We start from the raw sequence: 20,677 nt of genomic DNA on the forward strand, positions 1-20,677 counted from the left end.
TATAACGTTTTGAGTAATCCCAGATCCGTATCTGTGTATATAGGATCCAGATTCGGATTCGCCCTAACATTTAATCAATATCTCCAAATGTTCTCAATGAATTTCAATGCAATTTTGTGGAAAAGTGCACCATGGACCAACAAAGAATTGCAAAACATTACATGACCTGAACAGAGAAAGTCTCAAAGTAGTGTTAAAGATGAACCGAGGTAAAACTAATGTTTAATCCAAATACCAGGACTATCGGCAGACCATGAGAGCAAAAGAAAAAGACACATAAGAGTTGGATGGAAAGCTTTTGGTAAACACAGACATCATGAAAGTAGCTTGCCAATATCTATGGAACAAAAAGGATAGAATGTATAATCCCAGCTATGACGTACGGTTGTGAGACCTGGAAACTGAAAAAAATCGGCGGAAAATCAAGTAATCCGTCCACAAGAAGCAATGGGAAAGTCAGTGTTGGGAATATCTTTAAGGAACGAGAAAAGATCAACATGGGAGAAAGAGTAGACTAAAGTCAAAGAAATTACATAAGTTTTGATCCAACACAAATGGAGGTGGGCATGTCATGTAGGAAGAATATGGGATAACTGATGGAGCAGGAGGCTGGCTAATTGAACTCCAAGAGATTGGAAGGGTAGCATGACAAGGCCAGAAAGGAGGTGAAGCAACAAGAGAGAGAAGTTTGCAGGCAATTCGTGGCAGAGACTGACTCAGCCATGAAATTCGTGGAGAAAGTTGAAGGAGGCCTTTCATCAGCAGTGGACTTGCAATTGCTGATTATATATATATATATATATATATATATATATATATATATATATATATATATATATATATATATATATATATATATATATTAATCCATCATCCATTCCTATGTTGCCGCATGAGGAGCGTAGGAGCCCGGGCCTAGGTAAGTTGGTCCTGACATTTAACATGAGAGTGACCAACCTCACTCATCCCTGAGTGACATTACGTGAGCAATAACCCCAACCATGCCTTGGATATAAACCTTCACTGGTTCAGTCCGATTGGAGCGCCGCAATTACCCACTAAACCACCAGGAGCCATTATATATATATATATATATATATATATATATATATATATATATATATATATATATATATATATATATATATATCCTTCTTGATGTATATGTTTATCAGTCTGTGTAGCTTATTAAGAACAGACTAACATCAATTGAAATATTTTGGATGTTAACCTGTCCCATCCTGACCACTTTTCCACCTCTGACTCCCCCCAATCCCGACCATTTTTGGAAAAAAAATTTTTTTGCTCAAACCTCCGCTTTTGGTGAGAAACATCGAAAATTCATAGAGAAATCGCTCACCTGAGTTTAAAATACTCGATACAGGTACGAGTACCTCCTTACCTTATTGGGTTTTCTAATAGGCTGGCACAAAAGAAAACGAGTTCTATGGGAGGATAACTATTTCACACCACTCATAAACGGTATTTATTTATTTACTTTGTACGAATTTATATGTGGTACGAGAGTATATTGGTTTTCAAGCAGTAATATAGGCATTATAAGCATTGTTTCACTCACTAACTCATCACCATACCTGACCTTTTTTTGCCACATTACCTGATCATCATTTCTGACTGCTTCTTCCTCTAATGCTATGTAAAGTTTGTCCTCCACATTGTCATTGATTGGGGAATCACTCTGGCCCTGAATTGCGTACTGTGGCATGACATGGCTTTACTGGCCAGGTCACTGATAACAGGTGAATCGCTTAGACAATGGCGTGCAGGGGAGGGGGAGGTCATGCTGGGTAAGGCATTGTCCCTGCCTGGCATCTTGTAGAGGAAAGTGTCATGTGTATATGTACCAAAAATCACTCGCGAAAATTGAAAATTGTGTAAATTAGGGACCTTGCAATTGATTCGCGTTTATGTACTTCGACGGGATTGGCAGTGACAAAACGTGTGGACGTTAAAGAACGTCGACAGGACGCCACGGGTTAATATAAACAATGAAAAAAACATCCATTTCAAGATAAGAAAACAGACATGTTAACAGAGGGACAAACAGGTGTATAAAAGAAAGCCTCTCTCAGCGTCTGGTTTCTGAATGACTTTCATCATATACAACTCAGCACATCAACAATGTCAATATAAACAAGTCACATGATAGGACGACAACCACAATATTAGTATCCATGGATGAGGTACCCTGGATATTGGCTGAGAGAGAGAGAGAGAGAGAGAGAGGGTAAATTAAGGATGTCATCATTATTTTTCGCCCCAGCTAGGCACTTAGTTTCTCTCTCTCTCTCTCTCTCTCTCTCTCTCTCTCTCTCTCTCTCTCTCTCTCTCTCTCTCTCTCTCTCTCTCCTGCAGCTGTCAATTTGAATCATTCTTGATTATAAACTCTGTGTTCTTTCATGAACTACACGTAATATATGCTAATTTACTCTGATAATATTTCTAATCGGTAGAGAGGTGGCCTGTGGTCCTACTGGACCCAGGTTCAAATCCCCGCTAGGGCAGGGAATAGTTTAAGGATTTGATTTTCATGTAAAGCAGACTTTACTAATCTACCAGAAGACCCGCTGACATGTCGCAAAAATACCCCCGCTAATACTGATACACCAATCCTGTATGAGACAGCCCTAGCATGTATGCAATATGGACGGTGGATGTTAGCACCGAAGAGGTGACATATAGAGGTGTATGATATGTAGGAGGACTACTGAGCCTTGGGAGCAGGCTGTGAAGCCTATGCCCAGAGTCGAGCACGTCAAACAAAAAATATTAACCACAGTATATTCCTAATGTCTGTATGAATACTTTACTATTGTTTCCATTTTGAGTAAATTATTACTGTTTTGATTTCTTATATATAATTCATAACTGTTTACGTTCATAACTTATGTAATGAGCTGCAATGCTGCTCTCTTCTTACAGGGCCTGGAGTCATTAAGAGAAAAATTTAGCCTCCTGCGTGGGGTGAAGGAAGTACCGTCCAAATTTGCATACAGTATTTAATACCCCTAGCATTACAAGTCTTACATACAGCCATTAGTTATCACAATACAAGAGTGACAGTACTTCCTGTTTCCTTACAGAAAAACAGGAAAAAATCACTTTTTTAGGCACAGTACAATATAGACAATCCATAAGAAATGAATATATACTTATTTGGCAACACTGTCGCTCCCCAGGTCCTCCCCCACAGTCTCGTAGCATAGTAACACTGGGTCACTAAAAGAACACTTTGAGTGGTAATAACACCTGTAGTCCTCACCTTCCTGTCCCAGGAAGTACTATAACCACCCCCACCTCTGGCGCCTCCAAGGATACACGGCCCCCCTTCACTTCTCACCGCCACCACTGTAATCCACGCCTGACACTCCTATCCCAACAATATAACCAGCCCGGGAGTGCCAGCCGCCCCTGCTCTTCCCCAGAAACTCCACACCCCGGCTCTGAAGGCCCGGGCTTGGCCTGGCTTGGTGGTGCATGTGGCTCCACAACTCCGTCCACCACTGCTACTGAAAACTCCTGCAAAACAATTTCCACCCGATTCACTCACCCACTCTCACAACCCGTATATGCAGCGCAACTATTACATTTTTTTCTTACATTATCACAGCTGATGACACAACATACCTGCTGAGATACGGCAAAATCCCCTAGCTCATCGACAATCTCTCCGCCGTCTGTTTGATATTCTCCCTTCCGACTTCCCATCCAGATAAACTCGCTCTTCCAGCGCCTAGTGAGCCAGCTCCCCTCCAACTTCAATCCGATTTCTCACACTAAGTCTGCTGTGTGTGTGTGTGTGTGTGTGTGTGTGTGTGTGTGTGTGTGTGTGTGTGTGTGTGTGTGTGTGTGTGTGTGTACGTATATTTTTAGCTGAAGCAGAGTTTATATATGTAGTAAACAGTAATCTTTTTATTCCATAATACAAGCCATCACCATGCCCTTGTCTCCCCACCCCCTTCTCGTACAATTTTGCCCACACCGTTTTTCCCATGTATAATTAGTCAGGCATAATGCGAATGCATATCACCATTGGAAAGAATAGCGAACACAGATTTATTGAAAACGGCCTCATATAATTATCATGAAGCAAATATTTTGTAATTACTGTTCATTTGGCGTATACTTAATGCTGTTTCATAATTGGAGTTATTCCAGGCACAATTAAGTTAAAAGAACACTTTGATAGAACGGAAGTTTTAGACTTTACCTCATTTCATTCATTTCAAATCAGCATTCGTATTACGTGCTGAATGGCTTGGTTAATTACCTTAGCTGCTGTTGAAAACTTTAATTCCACTTAATTAAACTGGAATTAAACGGAGCAAAGTAGGTGATGTTTTGAAAGATTAGGATAGACAGATTATAATGAGTTAAAGCAGAGTGATAGATGGTATGGTATTAAATTATTCCAATCTGGATTTGTAGTGAAGTATCAAAACTTCATTTAATTGCCTCTTGTCAGCTCACTTACAGTATCGTCAGCTCATCTTTGCCGCTCGCCTCACATCACTTCTCACTTCATATCGCCTCCGTCTCTCGTATCAGTTCTGTTTTTCTTCTCTTCCTCACCACACCTCTCCAAGTGACTGCTTCAACTCACGTCAGCCTTCTACTTCGCCTCACCTTTCATTTCACCTTTTCTTATACTTCAGGTTCTCTTCACCACTCATCTTTTCCTCCCTCATCTTCTCACCCTCACTTCACCAGTCACCTCTTCTTACTCTCACTTCATCAAACCTACCACCATATTTTCATACCAATTTCTCTTTCACAAACGCTGTACAGAACTCATGTTTTGTCTTAATATATCTTGTTGAAGTTTTGTGATATTGGAGGTTGGTGGGTTTTGATACGTCATTTTGAAGCAGTTTACGTGAGTATGTATGCCATGTATTATTCTTTGTTAGTGGTTCAGCTTTGGTCAGTGGCCTTTCTTAAACTGCCACTATCTTGTAATTAGTGAGTCAGTCTCTACAGCACACTGTTTCTGTTTGTCATAATTCACTAAGACCCTTTTTATAAAAATAATGTACGATTTGATCATGCATATATGTGTGATGTGTAGATCTGGAAAAGGTGTACAGTGGCTTCTCATTATTTTTGGAAATTGTGAAACATGAACCCCTTTCAATATGTAGGTCATCTGATTTTTGTCCTCACCCTTATTGTTATTTTTATTTATTTTTAAAATCCAGAATGGGATACCACTATGGCCATGCATCCACTCCACAGCAGTTCATGACTAGCACAGTATTCAAAGTTCTCTTCTTAAAGTTCAGTGTTCAAGATAAGATAGGTTCTATGTCTAATTAGTTACAGCAGTGTACAAAAGTCCACTCACTCAGTGTAGAGATGCCATATGATCTCTACACTGAGTGATAACCCAAATGGTTTCCTGTACCCAGGAAACCATTTACTACGCTGGGTGGTAACCATATAACCGGGGTTTCTGGCAGGGTTAAGTGTTCCCCAGATTCCCCTATCCAAAATCACTTAATCATTTTTTATCCGACGTGGTGTGTGTTTGGGGCCACGATGAGTAATTACCTCACGTCCGTACCACGTGGCAGCACATCCCACGGCTCCGTCCTCGTCCTCGTCCTCGTCATCAAATTCGGTTCCACATCACGTTGGGGCTGGGCAGAGGATGTTCCACATTGTTTTTTGGCCGGCTGCCCCTCTCTAGCAGCACGGTAAGTCACGTACTGCCGCTTCCTGGGGGACAGGACTTCTTCATCACTGCTGGTGGTTTCCTCCTCCTCTGGCTGCACATAATCTTTGTCAACAATCTCGTCGTCCAGTGGGGAATCACTGTTGCCTGTAAAGGCGTCCAGGACTGCTTGAATTTCGTCGTCTGAGACCTCTCTTTGCCATGTCTGAGCAGGACTGTTGCTAACAGGTGAGTGACCAAGCTGCGGGTGAGCGCGGGTCACGCGGGGTCGCCGAGTGTCTCAGCCTGGTGGCAGGTAGGGGAAGGCTGAGCGACCATACGTACCGAAAGTCAAGCGCAATATTTGAAAATTGTGCAAATTATGCACCTTGCAATTGCTCTGGTACATCACCGGGACTGTGAAATGCAAAATGTTGCAACGTACCCATACGTCGACGGGACGCGGCGGGTTAACATGGCAGCATCTGGAGTGACCCTGTCAATACGATTATGTGAAGCAACAGAGCGTGATGAATGTTTTTTGGTGTATCCGATAGGGCCAGGATTCCGGGGGCTTGAATGATGAGTGAATGGAAGTGTGGCCCATTGGATTGGGCATATTTGGGCTGTCTGGACATTGCTACTCCTCACCCTGCCCTAGGGTGGGAAAGGAGGTTCGGGTGATGATGATGATGATGATGATGATGGTTCATCTTTAATTCTCATTTTCAGGCAGCACATGATTCGTAGTTTATTGTGTGTGGTCGTTGGTGCATGGAGATAATGTTTGAAATATCGCAGGTTTTCTTTCTTTTATGTAACAACGGGTGTAGCTATGGTAAGTTGTTTTATTTGTTAAATGTGATAAGTCGGTCTGTTTGTCTGCCGATGATGAGGAAAATTTTCATCAAATACCTTAAGTGTGTTTATGTTTCGTAATGTTTTAGCCTATCAGCTAAAGAAAGTCCCCTTACTCTGATTAGATGCTGACTGTTGTGCCCAAGATAAAGCCATTCAGATACAGTGTGTTTCCTTACATTCTTACGTGGATATGGACTGTTTTATTAAAAAAAAAAATCTAAACTAATTTTCCGTGGCGGTTCTTGGTAGTTGGTAAACTTCACTGCTTTGTTTGTGTTGGGGTGGGGAAGCACTTTTAAAATATCACATGTTATGTTGTAAGATTTTAACATAGTTAAAGATGGCTGTACTTTTCAACGTTACAGGTCTTTGCAGGTAACTTCACTTCGGAGATACTAACAACATTGCCAGTGATTGAAGTCACAGTTTATTGTTTAAAGCTGAGGTACACAATGGGTATTAAAAATAAGAGGTTATCCAAACACACTGGAATCAAGCAACTATTGTGTTGAACTTGACACCATACAAGACAACATTTTGTGCCGAGCTGGAATTAATGTTCACTTTGACGTACAATGATGTAATTTCAGAGTATTGATCTATTTTTACTGTCATACGGAACTATGGTATAATTTGTGTCACACGGAATTATAGAATACTTTGTGTCGTACAGAACTATATGCCATACGGAACTATAGTATATATTGTGTCATACGGGACTGTACGTTCTGCTGTACAAGGCTTTAAATTTGGTATATCAAAATCGGAGGTAGGACTGCGAGAGGCAGACCGAAAAAAAAAAAAAAATTACCTTAAGGATAAGGTGCTGAATAAGGAGGCTGCCTGAGATCGAACAGCGTGGAAAGCCGCCATTAGGTGACCAAGGCCGGCACATGCATGCATTTTGGAACACTTATTAAGGAGGTGTAACGAAACGAACACTGTTTGGTAGTAGGTTCTGCTGGTTGTTTGTGTTAAAGCAGTTTGTTGGGCAGGAATGAAGAACCTGGGATGTTATCAACCGTCGTCATATTTTTATAAATTTATGTGTGCTTCGGAAATGTTACTCGTAATGAGAGAAAGAAAGATAAAAATGTAACTGCATATGTGTCCTTGTTTATATATGAGTGAAAAGGCTGTGTTGTTTGGAGGAGGCAGGAGGGAGTTGTTGTGTGGAGGGAAGGAGGTGTTGTGTGAATGGAGGGAGGAAGGGAGAGAGAGAGGACGAGATATTGAACCTAGATTACGAAAACGATGTGGGGGATGAAGGAAGATTTAGGCATAAGAAAATGAATGATGAAAAGAAAGGAAAAGAAAGGAAAGGAGGAAGCGAAGGACAATGTAAAGATGAAGGATGAACGAAAGAATGGAAAGGAAGAAAGTGTGAAAGATGAGAAAAGTGGAATTCGAAAAGCACGTCAGTGAACGAACAACAAGAAGGGTAAGAGTACTGGAGAACATAGGAACTGGAGGATAATTGGATGCTGGTGGATATATTATGAAGAAGAAAAGTACAAAGCATGATAACTGCTTATAAGTGACATTAATCTATAATTTTATACTTTTATAATACCAAGCATCTCCTGTACAGAGAGGACCTGAATCAGTTGTTCCTGCTACATATACAAATTTATGTCTCTACGCCCTCCACTCTTCTTACTGTACCTTCCTCTTTCTTTTGCTCAGTCCCTCACTTCCATTACATCGGCCTCTTTTGCTGATTTCTCGAGTTAAAAAGCTAAAGGAAGTTGGCTGTTTGCACACTTATCATTTGTTGACTAAAAAAGACACAACTTCGACCTTTCCCAGACAATTTGTTCCTTAGGAAAGAATTGTAATCTTTTCGCAGAGTTTAGTTGGCAGGACGGGTGGGCAGGAAATGATAAAGCCTTCTCTTTACAGGAACTGTGATCTTTCTATCTGCTGACGTTTATTTATCTTCATTCAGAACCATAAGACTTGGCTCCGGTTATGATCGGTTCATATTCCTTAGCAAATTATATTGTTCCCAAACTTAAAAGTTTCTCTCTCTCTCTCTCTCTCTCTCTCTCTCTCTCTCTCTCTCTCTCTCTCTCTCTCTCTCTCTCTCTCTCTCTCTCTCTCCTTCTTCTTCTTCTTCCTCTTCATCATCATCATCTTCTTCTTCTTCTTCTTCTTCGTCCTCTTCGTCTACTTTTTGCCTTTTCTCCTTTCTATTTCCCGTAGTCATTATTCATGTCAGTTGTACCTTCTCTTCTTCATTTTGCTAACTTTCTTCCTGTGTTTCAGTCTTTTTTTTTTTTTTTGCCTTATTTTCTAACGTCCTTTTTCCACTTTATTTTCCTCGTCTTTCCCTCTGTTCCTTCCCTCCTCCCTTTCTTTCTTCTACCGTCTTATACCATTGTATTTCCGTTCCTTCCCTCTTCCTTTCCCTGCTTCCACCGTCTTACAGCAGTTGTCTTTTCTTTCCATACCGTCTTTTTTTCCTGCTTCCATCGTCTTATAAAAGGTGTCTTTCCCTTTCTCCTCCTCCTCCTTTTCTGCCTCCACCATCTTATAGCAGGTGTCTTTCCCATCCTCTTCCTTCTCCTCCTCTTTTTCCTGCCTACGCCATCTTATAGCAGGAGTCTTTCCCTTCCTCCTCCTCCTCCTCCTTATCCTGCCTCCACCTTCTTATAGCAGCTGTGTTTGCCCTCCTTCGTGCCTCCTTTTCCTGGTTCAACATTCTATGGCAGATGTGTTTTCCTTCCTTCCCTTCTCCTTTTCCTGCTTCCATCGTTTAATAGCAGGTGTTGTAAAAAGTTATTTTTATGAATATCAGCCTCATAATCTCATGACTCAAGTGTTCCATTAAGTAATATTATCCCAGGGAATTAGCGTTTGTCTCAAGGTGAAGGTGAATTAAGTAGGTAGTTTGTGCGAATTCGAGGACCGGAGAATAATAAGGGAATGAAGATACAACATTATTATAGATATATACTGAGGGCAGAAAAGGTGAAATAGTGTGTGTGTGTGTGTGTGTGTGTGAAAGAGAGAGAGAGAGAGAGAGAGTGAGTGAGAGAGAGGCATGTGTGCAGTAGTTTATAATGGAAAGGAATACTAAAGGTTAGGAAAGGTCAAAGCCTCACATTAAATTTTTTTCACTGCGACTTTTCTTCTCCCACCTACTTTCTTCCTGCCACACAGTTCGTGTTCCCGCCTCATACAGCTTATTTATTTATTTTTTTTTTACTGCATTTTCCTTACTAGCCTCACGTCCCACATTTTCTCTTCCTTATTTCACATTGTCTTTCTTACACAACATTTTCTCCAAATATTGTTTTACCCCCTCACTCCCTTTCTTGCCAGTTTTCTTGCTTATCGGTACGTCTTAGTCATCGACTCTCAATTTTAGTTCCTTTGCTATACTTTTCGTCTCACATTTTTCCACTTCCTCACTCTGTCTCATTTCAATTCTTTCTTCCTGTACCACACCTTTCGTCCTTCTGTTCATTCTTAATTTTCTTCCTCATTGGTTCTTCATTCCCTTTTGTCTCTAGTTACCTTCCTGTATATTCTCTCTCTCTCTCTCTCTCTCTCTCTCTCTCTCTCTCTCTCTCTCTCACACACACACACACACACACACACACACACATACATACTATTCAAATACTTCTTTTCTCTACATTCTTTCACTGTCTTTTCCGTCCATTCATAGTGCTTCTGTACAAAGTGGATGATTTTAATAATTGGACATAAGTTTTAAACTGGGTAATCTAGACTTCAATTACATTTATTTTTACGTTTTTTTTCATAAGTTTAATTCCTCTTTGCTGTAATCCTCACTTTTCATGTTTTTTCTTCTCTCTGCCTGTCTCACATACGGATTTCGGTTTTCTCGTTTGCCTACAAATTTCTCTCCCCATTTCAAAATTCATCCTCCCTCACCTCTCTCCCCCTGGCTAACAGTCTTTCCTGGACTCACACACTATCCCTATCTAACATTTTTTCTCCCACGCCAATAATGCCTGTCTCCCCTCTATTCCTTCACACTTTACTTTCATTACCCCTCCCTCCCCCATTTCTTCCTCCTAATCCCTTGTTATCGACCAACCAAATGAGTATTAACCTTTCTCCCCGCTTCATATCTTTTCCCTATTTTTAACAGAGGAGAGAGTAAGAGGGTATTTCACTGATATAGTTCCCTGCTTGTCTTCAAATTATATCGACAGATTAGGATACCTTGAGTGCAGCACGCACGACTGCTGTAATGACGGTGGATTATGAAGGGGCAGAATGTAGGAAAGTGGGGGGAGGGGTTATATAAAGGATTCTCGCGGTTCATTTAAGGGAAGTTTGTACTGAAATCATCACACCTCGTACCATATCACAGTTCATGTGGTCTTGGCCAACCCAGTCATGTCACAAGGCCATGTACTGTGTTGTTGCAGCAGTGTTTAGCGTGATGAGATATTCACACACAGCACAGTATCACCGTATACGTGGTCTTGGTTAACCCAACCATATCACAAAGCAATGTAATGTGTTGTCGGAGTAGTGTTTACTGTGATGACGTCATTGCCAACACCTGACCAGGAAAACATAATCATCCAGGAAAGTCAAACAAAGCCGAATGCTAGCCCTCTGCTGTGTCAAATATTGTTACATTCCCGTCTCACATTGCCACAGGCTCTAACTTCAGTAGTTCAGTATAGAAAGAACGTTGCCCAGTGAGTTGTCCTTCCTAGTGGCAACCTTTCAGTGTACAACAACACAGATCAGCACAGACGTGGTAAAAAAAAAAAAAAAAAAAAAACACTGGCTTCTTAAGTTCGCTGTCTTTATTTTCCAAATAACTACAGTTAATCTTGCCAACTTCACTTCACTGTTTTCACAAGCACCGGAGCTATACAATCTTCATTAACTGCACTGCCAATGAACTAAGCTCAAATTGAACTGAACCGAGACTGCCCTAAACTCTTCCACCTCCTTAAATAGCCTTCCCTTCTTCTGCAGATTTCTAGTATACTCTCGAAGGGGCAACGGTTAAGATCTCGGAGACATCCACAATATCCAGAGTTTTCTTACACTTCATAACACTCTACATTGTTTAGCATAAAACTAAGATGAAATTACATAATTAAACAAAACAATCACATAAATAAAACATTATAGGAAAAAAAAGGGAACAATAATTAATGTACAATTTACAAAATACCTTCGCTCACAAATAGCAGGCTAGCCTGGCAACTCTCTCATAACTAAAAAATACGAGAAATACTGAGAACCTTCCAGTACTTCCTAACTAGCAAATCCTGCTTCTTAACACTAACCCCTCCCTAGTCCTTTGTCGTCCCCACAAAACTGCATAATGTATACAAACATAATCCTTAACCCAAACTAAACATTTAATTATACACAAACTAATCCTTCATCCTATCAGGTATTCTCCAATGCCGCTTCTAACGACGTCCCTGCTCCTTCACATAGTCCACTCCTGGAATATCTTGGTCCTTTTCCTGATGCACTTAATATTCTTGAGAAACCATCACCATCCTCTTGTACTTTAGCTTCTTGCTCCTCCTAAACTTCCTCTGCTGTGGGAGAGCACGATTCCTCAGAGACATCCCAGCTGTACTGTCCTGGCCCATGGTGCTGCCACAGATGATTCATGTGTACCACCTTTGGCTGAGATTTTCTGCCTCCACAGATCCGGTACGTTACGTCTGATATGCTTTCCAACACAGTGTCAGGCCCGTCCCACGGGCTCTGCAGCTTTGCTGACTGTCTGTTCTTCCACTGAGGAGTGTAAAGCCAAACTTTGTCACCATCCTTGAAGCTCACCTTAGTTGCCATGGAATCATACTTGCACTTCTTTACTTCACGTGATAACTTTAGAGGTCACACTCAATCATGTACCTCAGCCAGCCTTTCCTGAAGGTGCTTCGCATAGCTGGAGGTGTCTGTAGGCAGGTCTTCAAGAGGTGGTCTTCTCATTAACAAGTCAATGGGTAAATGTAACTCGTGGCCTAGTGTCAGTTTTGTAGGGATGTAGCCAGTAAACTCGTGGGTTGCAGACCGATATGTCATCAGCAACACAGGTAATTTCTGGTCCCATTCAGTTTGTCCCTCTCTGCAGTCCTTGGCCAGTTCTTGTCCCAGGGTCCAGTTGAATTTCTCCACCATCCCATCTGACTGTGGGGACATCTTGGTCTTCTTGATCCCCAGTAACTTGCGGCACTCATGGAACACAGCAGACTCTAAGCTTCTACCCTGGTCTGAATGTAGTTCTTGTGGCATTCCAAAACGACAGAAAAAGTGGTAAACCAACACCTGAGCAACGGTTGCAGCCTCTTGATCGGGGATGGCATAGGTTTCTGGCCACTTTGTGATGTAGTCCATGGTGACACATATATATCAGTTTCCTCTTTCAGTGAGTGGCAGAGGTCTAGCAATGTCCACTGTGACTCTTTCCATCAGTGCACCCACTTAGCACAGCTGGAGAGGGGAATGACAACATTTCTTGGGTCCATTCTTGGCACAACATACATCACAGGCCCGACACCACTCTTTAACATCCTGCCACGTACGAGTCCAGTAGAACTTCAGTGACAGCCAACTTAGTTTTCTTCACTCCCAGGCACCCACTAGTGATCTGGTTATGGGATTCATCCAAGATCTCGGACCTCATTTTCTTCAGAACAGCCTGTTGTCAATACTTGCTGTGGCCATTGGGTGTCTCCCACTGACGCTCCAGTAGTCCGTTGTTCAGTCAAAGAAGGTCCCACTGATTCCAGTAGCTCTTGGTCGCAGGGCTGAATCTGGAAACCTCTTCCCAAGATGGTCACACTGTACCCTGCTGCAGCCACTTTAGCATTGGATGTAAATCTGCATCCTCCATCCACATCTTCTTCAGGTCTTCTTCATCTGACACTGGCCCTGTCACTGCAGTATGGCTGCATTTCTTGCTAAGATTCCCATTCCTACTATACTGCTTGTCATCTGTTCTTCTGTCTTCTCACACATTATCAATCACGATTCTTTTGCATTTCCTCGGTGATGGGGCTTCTTGGGAAAAACTGGCTGGTTGTTGCCTCCTGCCACCAGCCTTTATTAATTAACCCTCATCCTTCTCAGCTTCTTCAGCCGTCTTCTTGCTGTCCTTCTCATTTGAACAATCATAACTGAAGTGTCCCACCTCACCAACATGTCCAGCACCCATTTGTTGCAGTCGTGGGTTTCCTTGCACTGTTCCGTTCATGCTCCTTCTTGCACTTGTAACAATCCACCTTCTTGTGTCCTGGCTACTTGCAGAACCAGCAAACTCCTTCGATCTTCTCCTGCTCCCTCTTTCACTTGTAGCAGTCCTCTTTCGTATGTCCTGGCTTTTCACAGTACCAACAACTTCCTTAAAATTTTTCTGCATCACGTACCTCCCCCTTTCTTGCCTTGAATCCTGCACTATGACCTGCTTGAAAACTGGATGTACTGGACCTGACATAGCACTTAAATTCTAGAGCCTTGGCTAGTGCTTCTTGCATGCTTCTTGGTTGTTCATGCTTCACTTGCACTTCCAGCTCTTGCACTATCAAGAGCATCAATGAACTGGTCCCTGAGAAGAATAGCCAAAAAGTTAGGTGCTGTTCCAGGTGCCTGTATGGCATACACTGCAGGTCATGAGCAAGCTTCTATAGGGACTTGCCTCGAGCCTATACATGGCTCCTGAATCTTGTTCTAGAACCCTCTATCTGTTACTTGGTCCCGTACCTGCGTTCCAGTACTGCTACTGAGGACTGATAACTCTTCCTCTCCTCTACTGACATCTGGACAAGAATTTCCACTGCTGCACCCTTAAGGCTAGTAGCAAGCTGCACTGCCCTCTGCCTATCATCCTAATCATTCTGATCTGCGAGTAACTCATATTGTAAGCTTCCCAGGATACTCTGCCATCAAATTCCTGAGGTTTCTTTTTATCTGAATCCTCGTTATAGCCATGCACTTCATTAGTTTGAGGCCGAAAAACTGGGGCATAATAATTAAGTCCAGGACTTAAAACTCCTACATTCCGATTATTTAACTCTGTAATGTTACCTTTAGATGCTTGGGATCTGTCAAGCTTCACCATACACTGTCCATTCTTTTCATATGCCCCCTGTATATTAACCTCATTCTAAGCAGTACAGTATTTCTCTACAGCCTCAATTCTCTCACTAATTCTATTCACATGGTAGACTCCATGCTTCAATTGGTCATGCACACGCTGTATTTACTCCATCATTATTCCATTACTAATCTTCAACTGGTCATCTACATGCTGTGTACAGTTCATCACGTCATTGCTTACCTCATACTTCTGCTGCTATAGCTCAGCATATGCTTCCTCCTTCAACTGTTCCTCTTCTTCCTTCATTTCCCCCACGAAAGCATCTAGCTGTCCTTGCATCCTCAACTGTAATTCCCTTTGTTGCCTACCTGTAGTATCTTTTGAAGTCGTTCGTATCTTTCTTTCTGTCCTTCACATTGTGCCTGTTATTGTTCTTTTATTTAATCCTTGAGCTCTCTCTGTTCTTCAGTTTGTGCCTGTAATTGTTCTTTGAGTTCTTTCTGTCCTTCATTCTATACTTGTAATAGTTTCATGATTACTGGCCAGACATGCCTCCTCCTGTCTAGCTTGGCCTCTTGTCTGTACACCTTCTACCTTCATGTCGCAGGTTTGACTCACTGCAGCACTTTTCTAATGATCAACACTCCTGACACCACTGTTAGGCCGCTTTCACACGAGGCCACCGATGTCCTCGTGTGAAAGCGGCCTTACATCCCCGTCCAACACTGCCACAGGCTTCAACAGCAGTAGTTCCGTATAGGAAGGACGTTGCCCAGTGAGTTGTTCATCCTAGAGGAGCCATTCAGTGTACAACAACACAGATCAGCACAGACGTAGTAGGTAGACACTGACTTCTTAATTTCGCTGTCTTTATTTTCTAAATAACTACACTTTTAATGCTTGCCAACTTTGTTTCACTGTTTTCACAAGTACCGGAGCTATACAATCTCCACTAATTGCACTGACACTGAACTAAACATAAACTAAACTGAAACGAAACTAACTGCCCTAGGCTCTTCCACCTCCTTAAATAGCCTTCCTTTCTTATGGAGATTTCTAGTACACTCTCGAAGGGGCAACGGTTACGATCTCGGAGACATCCAAAATATCCAGAGTTTTCTCACACTACGTAACACTCAAAATTATCTTGCACTCAAACTGAGATAAAATTATATAATTTAAAATGGAATCATACCAATAAAACATTATAATTAATAAGAGGAAAAAAATTAATATACATCTTACGAAATACCTCCGCTCACAAATAGCAGGCTAACTGGCAACTCTCACTTGTAACTGAAAAATACGAGAAATGCTGAGAATCTTCACAATTAGCAAATCCCACTTCTCAACAATATGTTACTACTGTATGTTGAAAGTGGCGCGTAAAGGAGCGACCTGCTGGCTACGTTGTTCTCATCAGACTCAATATGTCCACTAATCGACCTGTTTGCTGTACCATGTCTCGCCCACCTAGTCCCACACACAAGCAATAGTTTTGTTCTGGTTTCCCACGAGTATATTGTCATATCTATTTCTATATTATTTCTACCAAATATACAATACAGGCATACATTGAAAAAATTGTTTTAATTATTTCATATGATTTATATATACAGTACCTGCATATTCTTTGGTGCTGAATTTCCATCATGTAACATTTTTTTCACAAAACACTGTTCTTAGTTATCATTATAGGTTTTTTAAAACTCATTACTCACTGTATAATTATTTACATATGGATAATTCATTATAATGTTCATATTTTTTTATTTAGTATTTTCTAATACTAAAATCCATGTTTAAAACAACACAGTTATTTTATTTGTTATTAAGCCAGAATATTCCTGGAACATAACACAGTGATGAGTCACTAGTAATGGAGTAGAGCAAACATATCTGTGTGACTCATTTACTTGTCTACTGTGCTTGTAAATTACTTTCAGTGGAGTTTTTCTTCTTTTAATACAGTGATATTTAGTGAAAATAGTGTGTATTGGATTGATCCTTGGTTTATTGCACTGACATAAGTGGCCCAGTGCAGAAACTTGGCAATCACTATAATGCGGAAGATTGGAGACTATTTATAGATTCATCTAAAAGATGCCGGGAAGGGGTGCTTCTTCATAATGGTAAGAAGTATACATGAATACCTGTTGCTCATTCTGTGCATTTAAAAGAAACATACCAGAATTTGGCAAATCTTCTCGAGGAAATCAAATACAATGAACACCACTGGTTCAGACGTGGGGACCTTAAAGTTTTGTGGATCTTACTGCGTCAGCAGTCAGGTATAAAAACTTCACGTGTTTTCTTTGTAACTAGGACAACAGAACCAAGGATTTACAGTGGGTACGGCTTGGTGCAAAAAACATCATTAGACCAGCTTGGTGAATCCAGATAAAGTGCTGCTACCACTGCTTCATATTAAGCTTGGATTAATGAAGCAGTCTGTCAAGGCCCTATCAAAAGATGGAGTATGTTTTACGAATCGATACTAAAAGTTTCCTGGTTTGTCTGAAGTTAAATAGAAAGAGGGCTTATTTATTGGACCTGATATTAGAAACTGATTTCTGATACAGAATTTGATGATGCGATGAACAACCTGGAGCGAGACACTTGGGTAGCCTATTATTCAAGAAGTAATTTCTAAGTTATTAGGTAAGAATAGAGATCCAAATTATAAAGAAATTGTGAGAGATTTGTTGGTCAAGTATAAGGAGTTGGGTTGCAACATAAGTCTGAAAGTTCAATTTTTGGATTCTCATTTTGAAATTTCCCCCCGAAATTCTTGGAGCGGCGAGTAAAGAACATGGTGAATCTCAAGGACATGGGAAGAAGGTACCAAGGACGTTTGGATGTCAGTATGATGGCGGAATACTGCTGGAAGATTCATAGGGACACATCAGAAAAAGTACAAACGACTGGCCGCCAATCGAAGCTTTGGAGCAAGTTACCAAGATTAGAGAAGTTATGTGTGAGTCAGAATATCTAGTGTTGTTTTCTTAATGAATAAGTTAACAAATTATTTCAATTAAATATTTTCCTTTCAGTTAACTTAGAACAATATTGTACAGATGTGATGTTCATAAAAAAAACTAACTGCTCAGAATTGAAAAAAATTTTAATGACTTTAATTTTGCAGACCTGTGGTATGAATGAGTATACATATACCGTAAATATAGGAGAAAATCACGTAAGAGGAGTCTTTTGTGAATATTTGGCGGGCACTCAAACAAGCACTTTAGCACTGTGGATGAGAGTTAACTTGACATAATGTTTTTGTTCAGACTTTAGTGTGGAAAGTTTATGAAGTATTTGTTACACACACACACACACACACACACACACACACACGGCCATGCCACGTTGAGTACACCGCTTCCCGTCCGATCAGCGAAGTTAAGCAACGTTGGGTCTGGTTAGTACTTGGATGGGTGACCACCTGGGAACACCAGATGCTGTTGGCATCCCTACATGTCAAGTAGGGTTGGTGGAGGATTAGTGCCCCTCCCTGTAAAACAATTAACTCTAAGCCGTTGGCCACCCCGTTTGGGATACATGGCGTCTGGCAATGAATGAATGATATTTAGTGTACCAAGTTAGGTAGCTGTAGAAACTCCTGTGTTGTTATTTAAGTGTTTCAGTCAGATACCATCTTGAACACAGTACAAGTAAAAAATCATATGTTGCTAAAAAATTACAGGAAGTGCTCCTGGAACTGACAGAACTAATCACACTTGGCTGACTGCTAAAGATAGTTGGTTTGCTCCTCTAACAACTGGACATTTCTGAGCTTAATATTATTTAACGAGAGGGCCATGCTCACGACTTGTACATTCGTTGTAGTAGTCAAGTTATATTGTGCTGGCTGTTCCAGGAAGCAAGGACTAATTTGGAGTGAGAGAGAGAGAGAGAGAGGGAGAGAGAGAGAGAGAGAGAGTCTTGAATAGAATCTAAGGTTTAATGTCACAACTGTCATAAATTCTCCCCCACCTCTCTCTCTCTCTCTCTCTCTCTCATGCTGTCCACAACAAGGAGAGGGCTAATAAAAGGTACCAGTGCCAACCCATCCTTGGATTTCATCTTATTTATGTTTCTGCCCGGAATGATGCTAAATCAGTTCTTCGCTCTGCTAGAAATAATTTCATCCGTCAGAGAAATTACCAATATGCCGGGAATCGAACCCGGGACTCTCAGGTGAGAGCCAGGCAGCATACCACTACACCACGACCAGGTAAAAGTTAACGCACGTTGTCACAATCTTGTAACCAACGTCCCTCCGCCCCCCACTGTGGGCCTGAAGAGGATGAGTTAACCCCCTGGCACTCGGGCAAGTAGATGCTTTTAATCTATCCCAAACACTTACGGCAAGTCAGAATGAAGAGAGAACCTGTATTTTTTACACAGGAAAAATCATCAGAGAAATTACCAATATGCCAGGAATCGAATCCGGGACTCTCAGGTGAGAGCCAGGCAGCATACCACTACACCACGACCAGGTAAAAGTTAACTCACGTTGTCACAATCTTGTAACCAACGTCCCTCCGCCCCCCACTGTGGGCCTGCTGCCTGGCTCTCACCTGAGAGTCCCGGGTTCGATTCCCGGCATATTGGTAATTTCTCTGATGATTTTTCCTGTGTAAAAAATACAGGTTATCTCTTCATTCTGACTTGCCGTAAGTGTTTGGGATAGATTAAAAGCATCTACTTGCCCGAGTGCCAGGGGGTTAACTCATCCTCTTCAGGCCCACAGTGGGGGGCGGAGGGACGTTGGTTACAAGATGGTGACAACGTGAGTTAACTTTTACCTGGTCGTGGTGTAGTGGTATGCTGCCTGGCTGTCACCTGAGAGTCCCGGGTTCGATTCCCGGCATATTGGTAATTTCTCTGATGATTTTTCCTGTGTAAAAAATACAGGTTCTCTCTTCAATTTCATCCGTACTATATGTTCTCAACTCTCCAACTCGAATTCTTCCCGCTCCTGGCACCTTGCCAAAAACCTTTCTAACAACTTTACCCCACTATCCTTCCCTTCTCGCTCTGTAGGTATTTTACTGATAAGGCAGATTTTTTCGCTCAGACTTTCTCCTCCTATTCCACCTTAGATGATTCCGGTGCTGTTCCTCCATCACTTCCCCCTTCTGACTTCCTCATGGCTGACATCAGTGTTTCTTCAGATGATGTATTTTCTGTCATCACTGGCCTGAATACTAGCAAGGCATATGGGCCTGATGGAGTCCCTCCGGTTGTCTTCACGATTCATGCTTTTGTGCTTACACCCTGCCAAGCTAAACTCTTTCACCTTTGTCTATCAACTTGTACCTTTTCTTCTTGCTGGAAGTTTGCTCTCATCCAGACTGTCCCAAAGAAGGGTGACCGTTCCTAACCCTCTAACTATCTGCAAGTTGCTTTAACATCCTGTGTCTCAAAAGTTTTCTAGTCAATTCTTAATAGAAAAATTTTAAAACATCTTTCTTAGCACAACCTTCTTTCTGATCGTCAGTATGGGTTCCGTCAGGGACGGTCCACTGGCGATCTTCTCACCTGCCTTTCAGACTCCTGGTCATCCTTCTTTCGGGACTTTGGCGAAAGCTTTGCCATTGCATTTGACATCTCAAAGGCTTTCGATCGAGTCTGACATAAATCTTTAATTACCAAACTGCCCTCGTATAGTTTCTATCCTTCTATCTGTGCCTTCATCTCGGAGAAGAAGTGACAGTGCGGCCTTATTATTTACCAACATCTGCCGCCTTACCACAAATTTAAACTCAGTTCATTTTTTCCTTCAGTCCATATCCCCTTTGGCCCTTTTCCTCACAGAACCACAAATCTCACCCTCTACCGATATATCTCAATTTTGTTTTCCCGGTTACCATCTCCTTATAAACTTCCGTAAAATGGGCGGCACCTGTTGTTATATCAAATCCCAATATACAGTTGACACTATTTTAAACTTCACTTCATCCAGTTTTGATTACTCATTATATAAATTAAACTGTCAAAACATTACCAAATATATTTGTGTAGTTTATTGTTCACCCAGTGCTTCTTCAGAACCCAGTGTATTTGATTCCATA

The 20,677-nt window shown here is 41.5% G+C and overlaps 1 non-coding gene across 1 annotated transcript; it reads left to right on the forward strand.

Annotated features, from left to right (window-relative positions):
* Positions 1-17,948: 17,948 nt before the first annotated feature.
* Positions 17,949-18,067, forward strand: LOC145391304 (5S ribosomal RNA). Its single transcript, XR_013895818.1, has one exon. It is a non-coding gene; the product is annotated as a 5S ribosomal RNA (ribosomal RNA).
* Positions 18,068-20,677: the final 2,610 nt, after the last annotated feature.

This window comes from Coenobita brevimanus, chromosome 17 (genome assembly GCF_032717465.1).
Source record: "Coenobita brevimanus isolate Jiangsu-jjx chromosome 17, ASM3271746v2, whole genome shotgun sequence".
NCBI lineage: Eukaryota > Metazoa > Arthropoda > Malacostraca > Decapoda > Coenobitidae > Coenobita > Coenobita brevimanus.